Source organism: Xiphias gladius, chromosome 1 (genome assembly GCF_016859285.1).
Source record: "Xiphias gladius isolate SHS-SW01 ecotype Sanya breed wild chromosome 1, ASM1685928v1, whole genome shotgun sequence".
Lineage (NCBI taxonomy): Eukaryota > Metazoa > Chordata > Actinopteri > Istiophoriformes > Xiphiidae > Xiphias > Xiphias gladius.
The window spans coordinates 33,115,694-33,138,295 of NC_053400.1; the positions used below are offsets into that span (position 1 = coordinate 33,115,694).

Genomic DNA, 22,602 nt, shown 5'->3' on the forward strand with positions numbered 1-22,602 from the left:
TCTCAAAATCATGATTCTCATCTTGTCGAGGACTGTGCAGCCCTAATGAAGACTTAAAATTTTGACCTTTAACAACTGCAGTTTCAATCTGTGAAAAATTGCAAGCGCTTGAACACGGTAGATTTCTTCTATTTGCACTCTGGCAGATGATATCACCTGAAATATCAAAATGGACAGAAACAAATTGATGTTTTCATTCCAATTCATGCACTATGTTGGTAACAATTTATCATTTACAGGTTCAAAAATTTGTCTCAACTTCAGTTGCATCGTCCAATGCTGTCAGTTTCTTCTTCAAACACCACAGCAATACATTTGACATGAAAAAACAAAGCTTGTTTGCAGCGTCCTGCTGCGATTCCACAATGGGTTTTACAATGAGTAATGACAAGAGTAATTTACTTTTTCAGGTTTCAAAGGGCCAAACAGTTCCGATCAAACAGCGTAAAGGCCTTGGGCCGCTGTGACTGAGCAGCAGTGCAAAAACAACGAAGGTCTCTGTCTACAAGTTCAGTCCAAATTTGATACACTTCTGTGAGAGGGCTCGAGATCCGGAACATAATGAGTTACAGTCTGTTTTCTGACAGCTTCCCAGGCCATAAAAAAGCAATCACAGACATAACCTAGGACCAGGAGGGTCTGTAGTCTCTGTTCTTCCCCAGCTGTACATGTACAGTGGATTTTACACATTTACAGTATGGATGAAGATTCTGCTATTACTGGTGTAGGTTTTCTTGTTTTGTGTGTGTCAGCTTACCTTGATTGTGCGTTTGTTTTTTTCTTGTACGGATACAGATTTCACTCTGTTGTCATTTTATCTTTTCCTTAATTATCTATTCTACTATGGTTTAGCCTCTGTAATTTGACCTCATACAAACACTGAATAAACATGTTGTTTCCTGTTTGGGGAAACCTTATTTGTCACAGCACATATGGCCTGTGCTGACCCGGTTTAAAATAAACTGTACAATCTTTCTCAGTTTCTTTCAGTAGGATTAATCCTTTCCTCCTTCCCCAGCAGGAATCTGTGGTCTCAACGGGTTGTATTATATGGGAGTGATTGATGTAGATTGGTGGGTTTGTAGCTTGATACGCACCAAGACAGACACACACACACACACACACACACACACACACACACACACACACACACACACAGTGGTCACAGTCAGCACAGATTTAAAGTACTGAGCAGAAAGAAATGGCAGCATCAATAAAAACATTTCCTCACGTGTCTCTGGGATTATGTTTTCGTCCTCACACAATGTGAAGTAAATATTTTCCAAGAGCAAAACCAGGGTACAAGACAGCTTCATTTCGTATTTGCCTTATATTTGGATCCACCAATCAATATTTTTCGTATACAATTGGTCTGAAATTGGAAGACACTTGAGGAATGGGTCATATACTTTTTTGTATAGAAAACAGTGCAACGTTGCCCACTGTGGTGGTACAATAAGTTAAAACTTGTGTGGTGCCTCAGCTGGAGGGAGGTGGTTTTCTGTTCTGTGTTCTGTTCTATCAAAAAATACATTTACAGTCCTAATGGCAACAGGATCATTAGGAGCCAACTTTTCTAACTTCTTGAAAGAGCACAACTGCCACCAGCTCAGTTTGAAGGTTGATGTTTTATCTTTTTGACCTAATCTGTGCTTCATCATTAATGGAGGACGAAATCTTTGAAATTAATCTGTCCTTAACAGCTATTATGAAGAGTTTAAAAGCATTTCAAAATTTCTCGCAACACAATGAGCATTTTTCCAACTTTGTGAAAGTGAACACTAGCTTAAATGATGAAAATCTGATTTAAAAGGATGCTTATGTGATAATTTATCTAAAATGATTATTATCTTTTGGCTTATCTTCAACAGAAGGGAGCAAACATCCTGCTTGGATTTAGTATCGGTTTACCTTTCCTTTTATTGTATTTAACTACTTCCCCTCATTTACCATGACATATTTAAAATCATCAATTAAATGGTTTTCTTAAGTCATAGTAAACAGAATGCCACGGGTTTGACAAGTGGCTTTCAGTTTAAAAACACCTGTATCCACTGCAACTATAACATAGCAAGACAAAGGGACATTCAAAAGAGTAAGGTCTACCATAAAAGAATATGTCAAAGCTGTCACCTTCTTAGCAAAATGGAAAAAAGAGAAAGCAGCTGTTCAAAAACTCCAATTACATTTGGGCTAGTGTTTTTCCAGAAGGAATGTTGGAGACAAAGTGGAAGAAGGCTCTATAATTGAAGTTTTTGGCCATCACAATGAATGCTATGTTTCGAACACATCAGTCGAAGCACATCATCTCGAACATGAAGCTTTGGGGAAGGTGTCTTTATCAGCTGTGGGGGTGCTTCTCTGCAACCAGCCCCGGAAGGCTTGGGAAGGTGATGGATAACACATAAAGTCGCAAAATACTGGAGGAAAACCTACCGCAGTCCACAAGAAGGGTTCCAATTGGGATGAGATTAGTTTTCCTGCAAGAAAATTACCCCCAACATAAAGCCACATCCTTGCAGAACTGGCTTTAAAATAACACTTTTAATGTCCTGGAGTGTCATAACTGGACCTCTGAATCTCTCCCCACATCTCAGATTTTCTTCAGGGATTCAAATTGGCCTGGTGTTGTGATTATTAACTGCTTCCACCTTTCGACCAGTCAGAGCCTTGTAGGTGGGATTACACTACATTAGCTAAATCTATGAAAAATGGCAAAAAAAAAAAAAAAAAAATCGACTACAAAGATGGCCACAAGCGTGGATGACATCGTCTCAGGTGGTTCCAATAATAACAACTGTATAATCAGCATATTTGTTGGGTTGTTGTGAAAAACATTAACTGCTCCTGCGACTTCCACACGGGCTGAAAATGCAGTGAGGGGAACCGATAGATCACTTACGACTGACTGCTTAATCCAAATAAAGATCTGAATCTAAATTTGGACAAAAATTGTTTTTTATTTTAAAATTGGGCAAAATGTTGCAGTTTTTACTCAACGATCTGTACAGAGTTAAAATTTGCCTCCGGATGTTTAACTGTGTTACAACAAAAATTTATACAGGGATGTTTTCTGATAGAAAGTCAGTATTCAGCAGAGCACTATTTACAGATTTTTTTGGCGAGCAGAACACGCTGTTAACACAACATTAACATATTATCAACAGTTTCACCTCCAGCAGAGAAACATCAGCATTCATTTAGAGTAACGACGAATGTGAGTCCAATATTCAATCTCCTTTTATAACTGGTTTTGGTCTCCAAATCCTGAGAAACATGTCCGGCTCTCTAGCTGATGAATGCCCCACTATGTTCACCAGTTCGCTGCTAACTTTCTCTGTAGTTCAGGGCAAGTAGTGCACAGTCAATTTTTTTTGTGAAAAAAAACAAAAAACAAACAGTTGCCTGCTGAAACTGGAGAAGAGCTTAAAAGTGAGCAGCAAAAGGGACCCACAACAGCAGCTTGGAGGGCCATAAAACCAAAGCAATGACCTGAAAAAGACTAAAATTGAAGGGTCGGGTGGCAATTTTCAGCAGGTTTGTCACCATCCACGACCAGTTGAACATTACTCACAATCAACTGACCCATTGATAGTCTAAAAATATTGATTATGTGCAGCTTAGGGTCATGCACCTAAATGAAAAAAAACGGTAACTTCAAAATTATTGGAGTTAAAACTCCTGGCAGCTCCGTCTGCCTCCCCCCCGCCAGAGCTGTGCTATAAAGTTCAGTTCCTCCTCCGAAGGTGGTCTCCTCGCCTGTGCCTATTGACAGACAGTGTGAGGAGTTAAGCCAGGAGGCTGCGGGTTAGTGGTGGTACTCCCCTGGGTGAGCTGGCACACGTAAGACATATCAGCACTATTTGCAAAAAGTCACACACAGCCCCAAAGAGGATGCTCCACTTGTCATTGAGATAAACTGGCTAACTATTGATCGCCACGGAAATGAAGGGAGGGTGCTGGGGTTAAAACAAAAGCCTAAAGTTATTTTGTGTGCGTATGTGCGTGTATGTCCTGTGATGGAAAGGCAAAAGTTAGGTTTAGCCCTGCCAGATTGTGAGATTTCTTTAATGGGAAACGCACTCACTGCATAATAATGCCCATATCTCAAAATTTACTCTCAGGGTAGCTGCAGGCTTTTCAATTCTATCTCAGTTTCAAACATGCTGAATGCATCTGCTTCCAAAGCACTTGGTATTCAGACGGTCGAAAAGTGTCTAAAAACAATGTGACACTGGAGGGCTTGCCTTAAATTTTTGGTAATATTGATGGGGAAAAAAACCCATCAATTTGGCCACTGTTTGTGTTAAACAAGAACTTCAGCCTCATGTTTTACTGTCTACCATCCTTTTGTAGTGAGAATTATGAGATACATAATGTACCTTTTTATCCTTTTATCCACGTTATCCTCGCAGCCTGAAACTGCTGAAACCAAAGATTTGGCCAGCTATCTAATGATTTAAAAAATAATTCAAAAAGGCACATGTATTAAGGTCAAAACCATTGAATTTTCCCACACAACAGCTGAATAGAAAATGAACAAACAATTTTTCATTCTCTCCAGGTCTCAAAGGCCATCAACAAAAAGTGAACTGCACTGATCGAGGTTCTTTGAATTAAAGCTACAGGTTACTGAAAATACTGAAATTAAACGGACGGTATGTAATTTTATGCCGCCAGGGGTCTTTCCATCAAACAACAACAAAAGACGGAGTTGGTGACGTTCGTGGACGACCTGCTCTACCTCCTGAGCCACAGCCGCCCATAATTTTGACAAATATTAAATAGTTTTGCCAAGAACTTTTGTAAATACATGTACGGTCACCAGATGATGAATCCTACTGACTTAACTGATCCCCTGACTTTTCATCCACCGCAACCAGCAGGTCAAGATTTTTAATTGAGCGGTGAACCATCTCAACATCTACTAGATAGATGGTCACAAAATTTGTTACAGACATTCGTGGTTCCCAGATGATGAACCCTCATGAAAATTTGTCCAATAGTTTGGTTTATCGCCAAAGACCTGGAAAAATAATGAAATTCCCATCAGCCTCATCTGTACTTTAGTGATACTTAGCAAATTTTAGCATGCTAACACACTAAGATGGTGAACATGGTAAACATTATACATGTTAGCATTGTCATTGGAGCATGGTAGCATGCTGGTGTTGAAAACAAAATGCTGTGCCTAATTGATTTGGAACTAGACTAAAAGTCTACAGCCACACTGGTGACCGTGTGGCTGTAGACTTTTAGTCTTGTTCCAAATTAATTGAGAACAAGCAGTGATATAGAATTTGTTACGCATTTTTTTATAGTTGTAGCTGTTGAGAAGATGTAAAGCTTGGTTCGCTATACTAAAATGTCTTTGTCCTTCCCTATCTCATATAGACAGAGGCACAAAGTGAAATAAAGACCTTGTTCTGTAGGAGAAAGCATCTCATTTCTCAGATCGATTAATGCTCAGTGCTAAACTAACTTATCCACACAATAGTTCACATATTGCCAGAGCAATACAATGAGTTTTATGATGACTTGAGGTCATTCGGAGTATCTATGTGGCCTTCTTATTTTCATTTCTATTTAAGAGAAACAACCCTCCAATCTAGACTACCATGGGAACACTCAGACTAAACCATGGAGTTTTCAGTATTTATTTTATGTTTTCTGTAACCTCCGATGCTTTACACGTCACATGTATACAGATTTTTTGAAAATGTAATTCAGATCAAATTTTCAGCAGCTTTTACATTAAAAACACATCATCTGTAGATGCTGGATGACACACACGTTGCCACGATTGCTTTTTTTTTTTTAAGGAGTAAAACAAGAGCAACATACATTATATTTATGGATGTGTTAAAAATGTATTTTTCAAAAGCCAAATAAGCCAAATGCACAAATTATTTCTTAACTTCAGAGAAAAAAGTTAATCCTTCACTAAATCCAAGCAAACCCTTTAATGCTATCAGGGCTTTATCACACGTCTCCTTATTAAACTCATGCACATCTACGTATCCAAATCCACCAGCATTTAAAACCTCTGAGGATTGTCAGTCATAATTAGTATGTTGTTGCAGCCCTGCTGCTAACATTAAAGCAAAAGAAAGCAAATTTATCTCCAAAGTTCCTTCAGATATTCGCTTTAGAATTCACATCAGAGCACATGAAGGTGTTTCCAATGCGCAGCAGCACATAGCAATCAGCACTTTCCTTCATTAGCAGACTGAAGGTCATCTTTAGTGTCTTAGCTCATGTGAAAATGCTTCAGCGGATTCTCAGTTGAAATAAGATGCAGCAACAGCAGTCTTAAGGTTTAGGCAGGAGACCGTGGCGATAACAGTTCTGTTGAGAAATCATTCATAAAAACTAAAAGAAGGTTTAAATTAATGACAAAGGAGTTGCTTATGTTTTCTGACCCACCCAACTGCTGTTGAAGTCTTCATGTGTAAGGCCCTAATTATCCAAACTGACCATACCCAAGGCTGGATTATCAACTGGGTAGAACAGGCAACTGCCCCGGGCCCTAGACGCTCAGGGCCCCCCCAAAAGTCCTTGGCTGTCTTTTTATAGGTGGATCAATTGCAAATTTGTTTGGTAATATGCAATAAAGCACAATTAAAAACAGAAATGTAAGCAATCCTGAAGTAGCTCGTGCATTTTTATTCAATGTTGAGGCCCTGTGTTATACATGATAAACATTGCATAAATAACGGTTACAGCTTGTTAGGCTTTAGAAACTTAAAATATCAACATTTAAAGTAAAAATTGAAATAGTGCCGACTTATCATTTCAGGGAAAGTGAGGAAGTCCTGATAACTTTGAATCTACATCTGTCATTCATTACAAAGAGAGCCAGTTCTGCTAACTTGACTTCTTTAGCTGGGGAATGCAAGAAAACAATTTTCACTCCATGTTTACTTTATCCTTTGCACTGTAAAATCTCATAATAAATTATATTATATTAAAAAACCCTTATATATTTATTAAGTGTAATTAGATAAGTTGGTCAGTTTCAAATTGAAATTTATAACTTTCAGAACTTATAATCATGAGCTCAGTCGACAAAATGTCCAATGGATTGTTTACTTATCTCATCAATTTAAGTTATTTAGAAACATTGTTAGCTTATTTGCATATACTTCCCGGCATGCATTGCAGGTCAAAAATTCCCCAGAAATTATTTTTTTCCTGATGAAAAAGTTACAAGATGGAGGTCATTACGTGTCTTTTCATACGTTCTTCTCTCTGGTCAAAAGCAAAACAATGCAAACCATGATGGAGACAGGTCTGACACTTCCTGCAGCCTTCTTGTGCTGGACACCTGAATCAAAGAGGGTTCCTGGGCTTATTGGGACTGCCAACAGTACAGCAGAAGCAGTCACGAGAGTTAAACACAAGACTTGGCACATTAAATGATTTCTAAAAAAAAGTTATCCAAGCTCATTTTTTAAACTAAAAATTCCAAGTGGGTACGACATACCAGTGATGGGAATTACGGAATTACGGCTCCCTCACGGGAGCTGGATTCTTTGGCTCCGAGAGTGTTGTTTTTTTTCTTTTTGGCTGGACCACAACAGTCTTTCCCTGACTGACTGAAGTGCTGCAGCATTTTCGAGTTTGGCTCATTTTTCTCCCCCAAAGATGTCTACCTCTTGTGACTGGCTGGTTCTCACTGCTCACGTAAAGGGGAAGTGGTCATTTGACGGTAGGCTCTGGCGAAAGTGACAGACAGGGACTGTCTACCGATCAACGATCAGTTATTTCAATGATGCTGTGACCAACTCTCTAGTCAGCCAATCAGCATTTAGAGTAGGGCAGGGCGATGACGAGAGGGAAGCTCCGAAGTTGCCCCGGTGAAGGGAAGGCGCCATAGTCACAGTGGTCCAGGTGACAAGGACCAAGGTACTACGGCAGGTAGTGAAAATAATTTAAAAAACGGCTCTGAAGTACGACTCGGTTTCCTTTGTTTGCACCGACGAGACTTTGGAAACAATCAGATCAATCACGAACGCAACATCACTACAGCAAACAGATCTGAGTTACTTAGAGTTACTTAACAAAAGTAAAAAATTACGAGCTTACTTACTTATGAAGTTTGTTGCTTTGAAATTTTGAGTTGTCTCAACTTCTTTATTTTTTACAGTGTAGAGGACAGACAAGAAAATCAGTATTGGACGATCCTGCAAAACTCCAGAATATGTTGAATGACAAAGGGTTGGTTTGTTTTTTTTACGCTCACAGCCACGTTTTAAAATTCACACTTTCTACAGTACCTCTGCAAGGCAACTTGATTGAGGGTAGGAAAAGATCAGGACCTTATTACCCTCACTATCTGCCAGTATATAAAAAGGACACTACTTTACAGTTATAGTAAACCTACATTGGTACCAACAGGGTATTTGACATCATCATGAGTATTCAATAATATATAACATTCAACATGTCCAAAATGTACATAATTCATAGAGATACTGGGCAGCAAAGTCTAATGTTTTAATTCCTATTAGTTTGTGATAATCAAATTACAGCTTTATCAAAACCTTCATAAACAGAACACAATACCAATGCACAGTATCTTGTTTGGTTTTTTTTAGCAGTGTGGTCAGTAGCTAACCCCACAGAGACTCTGTACGGACTCATGAATGACAGAAAAGGAGAAGGATCGCTTTACAGTGAGCAAGTCCTGCTGTGCTCTGCTGGAGTTGGTATAATCCACTATAATGCTTACAGCTCTCAGAGTCTTCTATGACGGAAGCTTTCAAAGCTGGTTAGCCTGAAGTCGACAACTTCATCTGAGGACCCTAGTAGCTGAACACTATGATGGAGAGACTAATTCAGCCAGCGAGCACTTATCTAATCTGACTTGTGTTTTCTCTCACTGGCAGCTGTTCTCTACATGAATGGGATACAGTCAAAATAAGTGTAACAGCAGAATTAAATTCTTCCCTCGCTCTGTACCAGTGACTGAAAGTGTCGTACCGTGATGCCTGCTATAATTTGGTTCCGCTCATCTCCCAGAGCATGAAAGGTCATTGCTTATTACGAGGAACATAACGATTCGGATTGGTCGTCCTCAGGCTCCTGTGTTTAATGAAAGCGGTGGGAAATGCCACAAAAAAAATCACACGCAAATTCCCAGCTGCCGTCATTTCAGGCTTCTTGGCTACTGTGATTACAGTAGTGGTCAGACGTGCAGCTTGATTCATAGTTCAGGAGGACTGACAAGTCCCACAGGTAGAAGGCTGGCTGTCTAAATAAAGAAAAAAATAAAGAAATAAAGAAAAGAAAAGAAAAAACAGGTTTGGAACTGCAGTAGGAGTCAGTGTTGGAATTCTGTTTTACTGCATTGTTTTTAGGATCCTACATGAATTGAAAAACACAGGCAGGAAATGCAGACCTTTTCAATTAAATACCATGAAAATACTGGACCATAGTGAGGGGTTGTCCTTAGCTAAAAAGGGGAAGACATTACATACATATGCGGCTGCCTGTATAGACAAATGTGTTCAGCCCGTCACAGTGTTACAAGTTTTGTCATGGGACTGTACAGTCCATGTGTTAATACAGTCCACATCAGGCCAACAGAACCGCTAAGAACCAACAGTGCTGCTAAGGACACACACACACAGAGGCGAACATATGCTAAGCTGGTGACCGTGGCGAAAACAGCGGGATTTCAACTATGTAGAAAAAATTCTTTTACCCTGCTGCTTAAGATGATTTGTTAAATAAAAATGTATTTTCAATGAGCTAAGTAAATAAAGTTTCATTAATATAATCGGGGAAAAATAAATAAATAAAAGAATCAAAGCTCAGAAAATCAACACCAAAAGCATGCGAAGGCAGGTCTTTTACAACACGGTGGTTAATACACTAAGATGAATTTGGTCAGAAGTGTGAATAAAGAAAAACAGGATAAAACAGGATACAACTGGGTCCAGGATGAAAGCGTGTTTACGCTTTACTACCGCTCACCTTCCCACTGACACCTGATTTTTTTCAACTAGATATAAAGCTACATTTTCCACACAGTCAAACTACAACAAAGACGACGCAGTGTCTCTGAGCAATGAAAATCTCCACCAGCTGACCAGGTGACACCAACATGTGCGTATTATTTACTGAAATTAAGGCTGCACCGACTGATTATTTTCATTATTAATTAATCTGCTGATTATTTTTTACAATTCTGTCTATGAAATGTCAGAAAATAGTGAAAAATGGATGTTATCATTTCCAAAAGTCAGAGGTGACGTCTTCAAATGTCTTGTTTAGTCCGATAAACAGTCCAAAACTCAAAGTTTATTATCATAGAAGAATCCCGCAACCCAAAAAAATGTACATTTAAAAAGCTAAAACCAGAGAATATTTACTTGTTTTCTTTAAGAAAAAAATGTATGAAAACGATTGATTATCAAAATAGCTGATAATTTATCTTTTTATTATTAATTTTCCGTCGACTAATTGTTGCGGCTCTAGTTTATTATCAGTGTAAACTGAATGTTTTCTAGCTTTCAAGAGTTGGTCAGCCGGAGGAGTATGGACAGAAGCTTGGTGCTGTTTCACCACACTCCTTCACACAGATTAATATAATGATATATCAGTTACAAATAACATTATTGATTTAAGCTCCAAGCCCAGAAAAATGCCCCCTGGGATTCGATTCGGCCGATGTTTACGTGACATTATGTCTCACTCCCTCTCCAAACTTCCAAACACTGCTACCAACTATTAAATACCAGGTACTGTAGATTGATAAATGCTGAGTTCACCCAAATTCCAATAAACATTTTCTCACTTGTCTCTAGCAGCGTCTATGCTCGCAAATAATAATGTTTTTGATTATCCATCGCTGAGATTTCTGCCTCCACCCAAACACATCCCGGGTGAATATAATCTTGGTGATGGTTCTCACAGCATTTTAAAAAATAATAATAATAATAATAATAACCAATTAAAGTAAATTAAAATTACATTTAAAAAAATTAAACAGCAACATCCCTTTACAGAATCAGTGTCCTTGTTACTCTGGATAATCCACAGACCTCAATCTCACCGTTTTCAACGGAACAATTTTATACTACTACTACAGGTAATATGCTTTGGTATAATTTGGGTTAAACATTCATCTGCAACAGTGTGACCTATTTTCCACCTCTAATTTATTCAGAAAATTGATTTTGGTAGATGTTTTCTGAGACAGATGATGTGTTTATCCAGTTTAAAAAGGTCACAGGCAAACAAGTCCTCCAGACTAAAACCAACCAGGTCGACACACTTTGTCAGTGCCTTTCCAAACTTTGTCATACGACCGTTACAACCATGACTGTGACTGTTTTCCGTTCTACCATCTGTAATGTTACCATCTAGAAAGGTCTAGGTCACGGTCAAAAGAAAACAATACTGACTGGATTAGAGCTGATCATCAGAAAACTAATTGGCAACTATTTTAATGATCGAATAATCATTGTAGTTGGCTTTTACACAAAAGTGCCAAAAATTTGCAGGTCACAGCTTCTCCAGTGAGAGGATTTGATGCTTTTCTTTGTCAGACATGACCATAAACCGAATATCTACTAGATCTAGACTGTTGGTCGGACAACACAAGACAACTGAAGACGTCAGTTTAGACTGTTGACATTACAGCAGGTATTTTTTACTATTTTCTGACATTTTATAAACAGAACGATGAATCGACTTATTAAGAAAATAATCAACCGACTAACCAATAATGAAAATAATTGTTAGTTTCGGCCCTCATTCTGAATTTACTCCTGAGAGACAAGCACCATAATATGCGTGGCAACAAGAGGCTGCTGTCAGGGAAATGTAATCATAAGTTGTTATAGGGCATTTGAACACTCAACTAGAGCTCAAACAATTAATCAATTGATCAAGGAGTTGTTTCACTTATAATTAATTGACACCTATTTTGATAATCAGTTCATCGCTGTAGTCATTCTGCAAGCTAAAATGCTAAACATTTCCTTGTTGAATCCTAACTGTGACTATTAGCTGCTTTCCTTTGTCTTATATGATGGAAAACTGATTATCTTTGGGTTTTGGGTTGCTGGTCGTACAAACCGAGCAATTTAAAGGCTTCACCTTAGGCACAGGAATCTGTCGTAGCTTTATTTTATTATTTCTTTTAACCACAACATTTTGTTGACCAAACATTTAAATCCATTCATCGAGAAAGTGTCTGGTAATAGTAAAAAAGTAATAATGAAGATAATCATTAGTTGTAGCCGTACATTCAACCAATGGTGTCGTTTTTCTGGTGAGGACAGTCACAGCAAACGCCACTGACAGCCAAAGAATGTATTTGTCCAAACAAGCGTAGAAGGGATTCATATTGATCTCTGATTGAAGTGACAACTGTCCAGGGCTGCATCTAATTTTTAAATCGATTCATCTGTCCATTATTTTGTTGACTATTTTCTCGAGTCAGCGTTTGGTCTAGGAAATATCAGAAAAAAGGTGAAAAATGACCATCACAATTTCCCAGAGCCCAAGATGACATTTTCAGATATCTTGATTTGACCAAACAACAGCCCAAAACCCAAAGATATTTAATATACCTTCACAGAAGAAAACCAGTGAATTTTTGTGTTTGAGAACAGTGTTTGAGCGATTATCAAAATTGTTTCAGATTAATTTTTTGTCAGTAAACTTGTCAATTAATCGACTAATTGTTTCAGCGTCAATCTGCAAGGTCGTGACATTCCACAACACCTTAGTGGCCAGTCCCTTGGTGCAACGCTCCAACATCAATACTGCAACTACCGCTACATCTCTCGGTGCGGCGACCGCATGCTGAAGCCCCTGTCTGCTTCATGTATAATGTGTTACTTATCCATTTGCCCTGAGGAGAGCATTCATGAGGTTTTGTAATGGTCAGCTCCATCACCCGCCCTCCTGTCCACTCCAAAGTACCCACCAGGCAGAACCACTTAAAACTCTTTCATGTTGCTTTTCTTCCCGTTTTTTTCTCTTCCGCTCAGCCTTTGTTGCAGGATGAATAAGATGCTGAAAGCCGACGGGTTGCTGGCCTTAATGGTCTCTCCCTTTCACCACCACCTTATGTGCTATTTGAATTTCATGACTGATGTTTTGCCATTGCCTCATCCCGAGGATGAGAGAACAGCGCTCAAACTTCTTGACAAAGTCTCTACATAATTCATAACACCCCCCCCCCACAAAAAAAAGCAAAAAAAAACAAAAGAAAACACACACACACACACACACACACACACACACACACACACACACCTTGTCAGCTGGTTAGGCTCTGGAACACCATAAATAACGCACTTGATTTTCATCTCCTTTTCTGATGTGATAAACAAAACATATGCATACAGAGAAGTAGTTGAGAGAGAAAAACAGAATCCAAAAAAAAACCACTTTAGATCAAGAAACTCCCAAAGATAAAACCACATTATGACATTCTCCTCCTTTGCGCTGGGAAGCTACTTACTATTAGTAGTTTTTTTTTTCCCCCCATCTTATGCTAGATAACGCAGCATAAGAGGTTCAGGCAAAACTTGTTATGCAAAGGCAGCCGCAGGCGCTGGAACCCCAATATAACATGTCCTTGAGAAACCACAGCCAGTGCTCTCCCATTTATCAACACTGATTACATGTATTGATCTGACAGAGCACGGAGGATTCCCAGTTGAAAGAGTCCAGCAGACTGGAAACACAGCGGCTGCTGCCGCCGCCACCGAGGATCATGGTCTGTCCCGACTGAGATGGACAGACCAATTCAGGCTTGCACACAGCGTAATCCATTCACCATCAGCTGTTAGATGAGGTCGATTACGCCAGATCTTAACTGTATCATCTAGCAAATAAGCAATAATAACTGCTAAATTACATTTTCCTCATAAGGGGTTTTCACATGAGTTATCTGTTCATGTTTGTGAGATAATAAAAAGAAAATCTGGAATTATTCAGTGAGAGATAAACACAAAATCCCAATATACAAATGTAGAATTTACTTTCAAGATTTGATAGAATAAAAAAAATAAAAAAACAAGAGACCCGCTCTCTTATACTGACTAATGGCATCAACGTGAAGCACATTACAGCTTAGTTTTGAATCTTCATAAGACATTTGCGTATAAAAGAGAACATTTTCTGTGCCTGGAATCATTTATCTTTTGCAAATATTGTCTGATGTGCTCCAGGCAGCCTTTTTTTTCCCCCCCTCCAAATTGAGCATGAATATGAATAGCATTTTGGAATGAAATAGGAATGGAAATGGAAAGTCCAGTTTAATGTGTTGCCGGACTGATAAACAGTATTTCCAACCCTCTGCACATATATCATTGAATTTCAGGGACAAAAACGCTTCCCATATACCCGACAAAAGCCCAGAGGGACAGTGCACGGCTTGCTCCAGTATTCTTCCTGTATTCTATACCAAATCAGGTGTTTAATGGCTTTGTGGTTGCAAGGAGCAGTGGACTGTTTGGTTTGTATGCATGGGGTGGTAGCTGGCCTGGAGGAACTACTTTCTGCTGGCGAAACATTTCAATACTCTGCCCTCGATAGCCTGTTATTCTTGAAACAGCGATTGGAATTATGTGAACCGTTAAAAGGCTAAATCACAGGTGCAGGCGTGTGGAGGGAAAAATTATTAAGATGTTGCCCACAGAGCATTCGGAGTGCTGTTTTCGTATGGGCTTGAGAATAAATTCCCAACTAATGACTCCTGTTACTGCAGCCAGAAATAACTGGCTAAGACACAGACAGGTGTCCAAACCGTAAATACATCATATTTGATCATTTTTCAAAAGAATGGCTGATCATTTTGATTTTCATATTTTAGTCTTATTTTCATCCAACATCCTCATCGTACATCATAAGAAAATCCCTTCTATTTTATTCTTTTATGGCTCATAATACCAGGCCGGCAGCATTGACGTTAATTACCTTCAATTTGGCAATGTAGGAATCCAAGACAAACGTCAAGAGGGTCAAAGTACAGCTCCAAGACGCTTGACACAGCATGAAATGTGTTCTTTCCATTTTCATTTTTTTCCTTTTGGACTTGAGCATTTTCAGCATTGATTATTAAAACCTTGTAAGTATTCTCCACTGAAACAAAAATCTATATTCACATGGAAGAAAACAGGGAACAATTATAATCACATTTCACTCTCCTTCCAATCAACGATGCTTCAGCTCACTTCAAATACAAGCCCGGTGTTCCGGGTCTATTCCTTAGAGAGGCTGCAGCCATCTGCCATCATTCTCATTTACTCTGGTGTTTTTTGTTTTGTTTTTTTTTTGTTTTTTTAAAAATTGGATAATGCAGCTTTCTTAGTTCTGCCTTTCTTACAACCTTTTGTCTCATCTTTCCACAGACTCTCCCTGCACACGCTCCTGGCAACTGGTCCTGAAAAGATTCCTCAGCTGAACTGTTGACCCACCACCACCGCCACCACCACCACCACATCAGCCACCCACACAGCAGCATCATCTTAAAAAGTAAAACACATTTAATTAAAGTGAGAGCTGAGCCGGGAGTGAGTAGTCAAAAGCTGCATTACTATTATTGCAAGGGCACATTTGTGACAAATGTCTCCGTGACATATTGCACAGCACATTCTCTGACTAGAGCAGCACAGTAAATGGAGCTACTTGAGGAAAGTATGCAAACTGAATAGCACTTCTCTCAAGCACTTGCCAGCTCCCCCCCCCCTGTATTGGCTTACTTTAGTCCGCCTGCCAGCTTTGAGCTTTACATGCTCGGGTCACCGAAAACAAATATTCTTAATAGCTAATCTATTTGAACTACTGACTATAATCTTCAAAGAGACGTGGCTTGAAACATCCGCGCACTACTATGTGTGTTTGGGAAAGCGACAGCACAAAGTCCTGCAGCCCAGCTGGAGGCTTGCATGTGCCTTGCTCAATATCGCCATCCAGTGCCGACAACGTTTCACTCCCTGTTTACAGTCAGTCTGCTGTGATGCCTCAGGGGAATCAATAGAAATACTACAACAGCAATGATCATCCTGACCCATCGGATTAACTTCAAAACCTTTTGATCACTGTTGAGTCTAGACTTCTGGCTGGAAAACTGACTCGATGCACACCAGCGGTTTCCAGTCCTCAGCAGCCAGAGCAGCTCAGTGTGTTTTTTTTTAGTTGAGGAGGCAGCTTCTCTCTTTCTGTCCTACCAGCTACTTGGTTACAGTTAATTGCGTTTAGCCGCGGGGCCAAGGTCAACTGCATCCCCATTAGATGACTGGAATAAAAAAAAAAACCCATCAGAGCTCTGGGACCTGAGAACTGCACAATAAAGCGAAGAGACTGATGACAAGTCGACTTGCAGTAAATAAGGATAAACCCCAGAGCGACTGCCTGTCAAGAAAAGCAAACTGTTTCATGGAAATCGGTTACGGGACAAACTTTTTAGGCAAGCCAGCCTCAAACACAGACAGTGACAATGTCAGCAAAGCAAAGGAGACTAATTAGAACTGACAAAGTTTTTGCCAAATGAATATAAGGTCATGCAACGTTACTCCTTCTCGATAAATAATTCATTTTTATTTTTCTTGAGCTGAACTAATTTCAAATTTGCCGATTTCTATACGACACGCATGTTATTTAAGGTAAATAAACACTACAATGATTTGTTCATCTGGTGCAAATGGATCACGGTCTTTAGTCAAAGTAATGTTATTAGAATCAACTTCAGCAGGATAGTCCACAGTAATATCACAGTTAAGAAAAAAGAATATCAATGTTAATGTAAATATAGATTTTGTTTTTTTAAATACAGCCTCGGAGAGCGATGATGTGATTAGAACCTCAATAATGCGAAACTACACACTTCCTCTGTGTCAGGTTTCGTTAGAGGATCATTCGCTGTTTAACTGAACGACTGTATGTGTAATTTAAGAAAAAATAAAAAAGAACTAAAACATGACAGGGTCAGCGTTAACAGCTTTAAAGCTTACCTGCAAGAAGGATGCGTCCTAAATAAAGTTCATTCTCGTGGACTGTATATGCAAATAAATGTGCTTGTAGCGAAGCGGCCTGAGAGATGACACGGAAATTATTGTAAAAATAATAATAATAGTATTTTTCTCTGAAAGATGTCGATCCAGAAACACGGGTAAAGTCCTCTCGGCTCCCGCGTCGGAGCGGTTGCCAACTTGAGCTCAGTGCGTCCTCTCCGCTGGTTCTCTGCTGCAGCTGCTCTGCACGGCGCAGCCAAAGAAGCAGCGGCGGCGGCGGCGGCGAGAGGACTCACCCCGCCTCACCGCCGCTTTCGGTTGGTGGTGGTGGTGGGGGGGTTGGGGAGAAACAGCCTACTGAGGCTGCTCTTGCATTCGCGGAACATTTTGAGCAAAAACACAAAAAACATAAACATATATATATACATATATATGACTGCAAGTACAAAATGAATTCAAATTCAAGTTGTTTTGTCGAGTACGAGGCAGAAAAACCCTCAAGCTCATCCCTGCAAAAACAGTACTTACATGTCCAACGGAGCAAAATGGCCATCCCTCTCTTTCAGGCCACTTGTTGAATTGAGGTCCAATAACCGACAATGTTCACTGTCTTTCGACCGTTGTTCTGTCCGCCGTCTCCTGATATACCGTCACTTTGGCTCGCTACATGTCAAACTTTACTTATCAACCGGTTTGTATCAATGAGACAGCACACAGTTAGCTTGTGTTAGCTGTTGCGTTTGGAGCTGTTCGCGGTTTTAAACGAGTTGTTTGGGCTTTGTTGGTCAGAATAACCGCATCCATAAGCCGCAGTTGCTTGGGAACATTAAATAAACAAGATCCTAAAGCGATTTATTGTCAGTACTGATGCGGGCGACATGTGTTTCGACCTAGCAGTAGCAGCTCTAAGCACTTCGGTCGGCGAGCTAGAGAAAAATCAGGCGCCATCTTTGATCTACCTGCGTTGTATTGATTATAACGGAAAAACACCTACTACTTCATACCAAGTTCTCCGTGTGTGTGATTTTTTAACTTTACAACCAAGTGACATCTTCCAAGTTATCAAGTTCTTCTTCCTTCCTCGTTATTCTAATTTTCAACTTCAGCTTCCGTTAACGAACTTGAAAATCACCGAGTACCTGACATGTTTGGGTTCACTAAGGTAGGACCACGGGGCTGTCACGCTTTTTAGCGGTCCAAGCCCGACGGTACCTGGGGCCACAAATGCGAAGCAGCGTGGCTCCCAGCACCAGCGATGCTGGGAACCCTTTTTAGTTTTTATTTATTTGTTTGTTTGTTTGTTTATTTGTTTCATTCTTCCGTTAGTAAAAGTAATACTGCAACTTGCACCGTAAACGTTGCGTAAGTGAAATTTTCGGGAGAGGTGTAGAGTGGTGCACACATGTCCACCAGCAGGTGGCGCTATAATACAGGTAAGTGTGTTTTGGCCAGTAACTCCCACATGGTACACGGCAGGTTCAAAAACCGTACGTGCACGCGTTCCCTTGAATTTAGCTGAATCTCGTAATATGGGCGACGTCCCATCCGTTTACGATTTTTGGTATTCGCATAATTGCGAAAATAAGCAAAACCAACTTTTTAGAATTCCTCCTGAGTTGTGACTCTGATCGGCACAAAACTTTGCACATACAATCTATGGACTCTCATGATAAAAAGTTATTAAAAGAATTTTTGATAATCCAAAAATTACGTAAGTTATAAAGGAAGGACTTCCTGTAGGCTGCAGTCAAAGCAGGAAGTGTTGCATATCTTGGCAACAATCACTCCTGTTAACACGAAACTCAGATCAGTAGTTTCCCATCGTCCACTGAGGCTCTGTGCAGAATTAAGTGCCAATTGGCCACTAGGTGGCGCTTTTGTTGCAAAATCATGAAATATGCTAAAATTGTTCTTCTAAACTACTCTTAGGCTGTGAGTGTGTTCGGCATGAAAATTTGTGCATATCATCTATTTACGCTCATGATCACAAGGTACTGACAATTTTTTTATACTCCCAAAAATGCAAAAGTTAAAAAAGGAAAAACTTTAGTAGTTTGCCGTGCTACACTGAGGTTCTGTTCAAAATTTGGTGCACACTGGCCACTAGGTGGCGCTTTTATACAAAGATGAAAAATATGCAGAACCAAGTTCTCGAAACTCATCTTAGGTTGAAGTCCAATCTGCATAAATTGTTACGTGTAGCATCTACGGACACTCATGACTGTCAGATCACTTACCCCAAAACTTGGGGTAACTTAAGTTGCAACAGGCGCAATCAACCCCAAGTCCAGGGTTTATGCCAGGCTAGTTTAACTGTGCTTTCTAGAACTCCCCCCAGAAACTAATTTTCCAGTGTCTGTGCTGCTCTCGACCTGAGACTCGCGTTGTGCCCGTGATGCGAGTTGCATGGGGGGCTTGGACCCTGATAATACCTGCCCACGGGTCTAGTTGTTTTTCTCTATATCACAAAATATGCAGAACAGACAGTCATTGCAATATCATAACAACAGTAATCAGGGAATAGGTAGGTGTAACATACATTCCTGACGCAGCAATTATTTCTTGTATCCTGACTGAAACAAAAAGGAATGCATACAAAATACATAAAGACAATAATAAAGGTCACAAAAAGGAAAGAAAGATAGAAAAAGGGCTGAGAGGTGTGATTTGATTTGATGAAAGAGAATGAAAAGTCACCAAGTTACAATTCCACATTCAGATAAATATTTCATGGATTTTATAGATTTTCTGAGTTTCTAACAGAGGTGAGATACATGTCAGTATCTGTTAGAAACACAGTGAAAATAGGCTTTTCCTCAAAAACCCTCTCAGCGTCTCGGCGAATATTTTTCCATATTTTTATGCTTCAGAAGCTGGGAGGGTCAACCTTTCACTCCGGTAGCCCTATGCTGTGGGTACAGACTTTCTGTTAAGCAAGCATGTTAACTTTCACAAATAAAAGTATTAACTTGGACATTACTTTACAACCCCATTTTTTCTCCGCTCAGATTTTATAACATATTTGGAATAATTTCTACGTTACAAGTAACCGGAAAACACCGTTCCATGACAGATATATTTGAAAAGAAAATACTGTTTGTCTATCAGATAATGAAAGGGAAATCAATACATAAATTGTTACGCTCTTGAACAGCGTAGACGACAAGGCTCAAGTGAAATAAGAGCACCAAGATTAATGGCATTAATATTTTGGATAAGAGGTTTAATAATAAGACCATGAGAGAACGACTGAAGTCTACCCCAGCAGCGTGGACAGCACCAAACCAGCTTTTTTCTCACCAATAAAATGAAAGAGGTCTCCTTCCCCGTTAAGCGTAGAAGCTACACACCGGATGACGTGGTCTCCAAGTCCTGTCCTGATGTCAGAAAACCGAGTCCCCTCAACACGTGTTTGTTGACTGTCCGCACGCTGAGAAATTCAGGAGAGACTTTGGATAAGTACTTGACGGAGAAACTCTGCATCACTATACCCGTGTACACCGAGGATGTCGATATGTTGTTCCGCTACCACTGTTAAGAACTCCAAAACAAATGTCATTGTAAATCTGCTTGGCAAGGTTTTTACTCATGAGATGAGCTTCCTCAAGAAAAGGCCTCGATTGTCACACTAATGATGGTCCTGGATCAGGGCTATGCATAGACTGTGTATGGGCTGTGTAATACTCTGAGATATGTGCTTCATCAAAGTTCAGCTGCTTTGTTCTCCAAGATGCAGCATAGTCACCCGTTGGCAATTTCTGGTTTCCCTCTCCCACTTTGTCAGACTCTTCATAATTTCTTTATGTTTTTTTTTTCTTTCTTTGTATCTTCTGTATTAACAATGTACTAACAAACACCCAGAAACCAACCAGCACTCCGCAGCTGAAATGATTAGTTAGTCAATTGGTCGATTGACTGAAAATCAGCTTGTATTGATGGCCAACATTTTGGTAATTGGTTACTCACTTTGTTGAACAAAAATACCCAACATCCACCAGCTGGTACCAGCTTCTCAAATGTTTAATTGCTAGATTCATAATTCTCCCAAGACAGTAAAAAATGACTAAAAATGTTTGTGTTTCTGACTGCTGCTCAAACAAAATGAAGCAATTACAATACGAGAACTCAGGTTTCAGGGGATAACGAGGGATTTTTCAGTATTTTCTGACATTTTATTCAATCAACAATCAATCAATTATTAAAGAAAACAAGTGTCAGCAGACTGATAATGAAAATTAATGTTGGTTGCAGCCTGACAGTTCTCTTATGATGGACGGATACGACCTTGCCCAAGGTTATCTGAGTGTTAATTAATTTACACAGAAAAAAATGTAAGAAATTTGATAAAACGCAACAAATGAGCTCAATATAAACTAATATAATTAAGGTTTTAAAACAAGATTGTGACTCGGGGCCACCCCTCTAGACTAGGGCCACAAGATGGAAGATGGAGGATATAAAAGAGTTGATATTCAGTGGTGCGTATGTCTAACACATTAGTGATTAATGGAATTATGTAGACAGAAATTATATGCCTGTTTTGCCTGGTTGGTTATCCAGCCTCGAAAAGGATAGTCAATAAATAAAAACAAAAAATTAATGAATATATGAAAACACTATGTGTCTGTACCGTATCTAACAAAAAAAAAAAAAAGAGTATATTTTAATAGCCTTCTTATTTTTTAAGTCTCTAATCGTGGTGCCATTTTTGAAGTGGTTCTTGGTCAATTTGGCTTGGAGTAATTTCCTTCTTACGGATGTGGAACTTTCCCATTCATAAAAGCAGTTGTACAAAGAAAATAAAATCTTTGTCCATCTCCTTCAAAACAAATAAATCATTTTGTATGATGTTTCTATTTGAGTACTTACTGATCATAATAATACCAGTACCAGTCTCAGATTTATCCACCGTTGAGATTTCAAAAGTGGTGGAAGGTAACTAAACACATTGACTAAGTACTGAAGCACAAATTTGAGGTACTTTTAATTGAGTATTTTCTTTTCATGCTACTTTATGCTTTCACTTCAATTCAGAGGGAAATATTGTACTTTTTACTCTGCTAAATTTATTAGACAGCTTTAGTTACTAGTTACTTCAAACACTGAGATTTTTACACATTAAACATATTAAAAGTTTATGAAATTTGATGCTTTTCTTATCAATTAAACAATAAGCGTTGACAATATATATGAGCAAAGCTGAAACGATTATTCAATTTATTGAATAGTTGATTGACTGAAAAATAATCCGCAACTATTTTAATAATGGTTTGAGTCATTTTTCAAGCAAAGTGCCAAACACTTCAAGGTTCCAGCTTCTCAGATGCAAGTATTTGTTTATTTTCCTTTTTATTACTTTAATAGTTGTAATACATTTTTAAAAATAATTTAAAGTGTCACTGTTTTCTTAAGTTTTACAAATCAAAACCATCAAATGAAGCAATTAATTCAGGAAATAATTAGGACACTAATCCATAATGAAAATACTCATTAATCACTTTCCACACATATAAAACAGCTCCACCGAAACCAGCTACAACAGAAAAACGCTGCTTACACATTAATGCATGAGTAATAATAATCTAATGATATAATATATAAAAGTATAACAGTCACAGGG

At 39.1% G+C, this 22,602-nt stretch overlaps 1 protein-coding gene across 1 annotated transcript in view; it reads right to left on the bottom strand.

Annotated features, from left to right (window-relative positions):
• The window catches only part of LOC120797481 (multiple epidermal growth factor-like domains protein 11), a 132,074-nt gene extending 114,119 nt beyond the window's left edge, over window positions 1–17,955 (bottom strand). Inside the window, exon 1 of the mRNA XM_040141214.1 lies at window positions 17,511–17,955. The gene's annotated coding sequence lies outside the window, so the exon portion shown is untranslated. The remainder of the gene's footprint in view (window positions 1–17,510) is intronic.
• Between the last annotated feature and the right edge of the window lie 4,647 nt (window positions 17,956–22,602).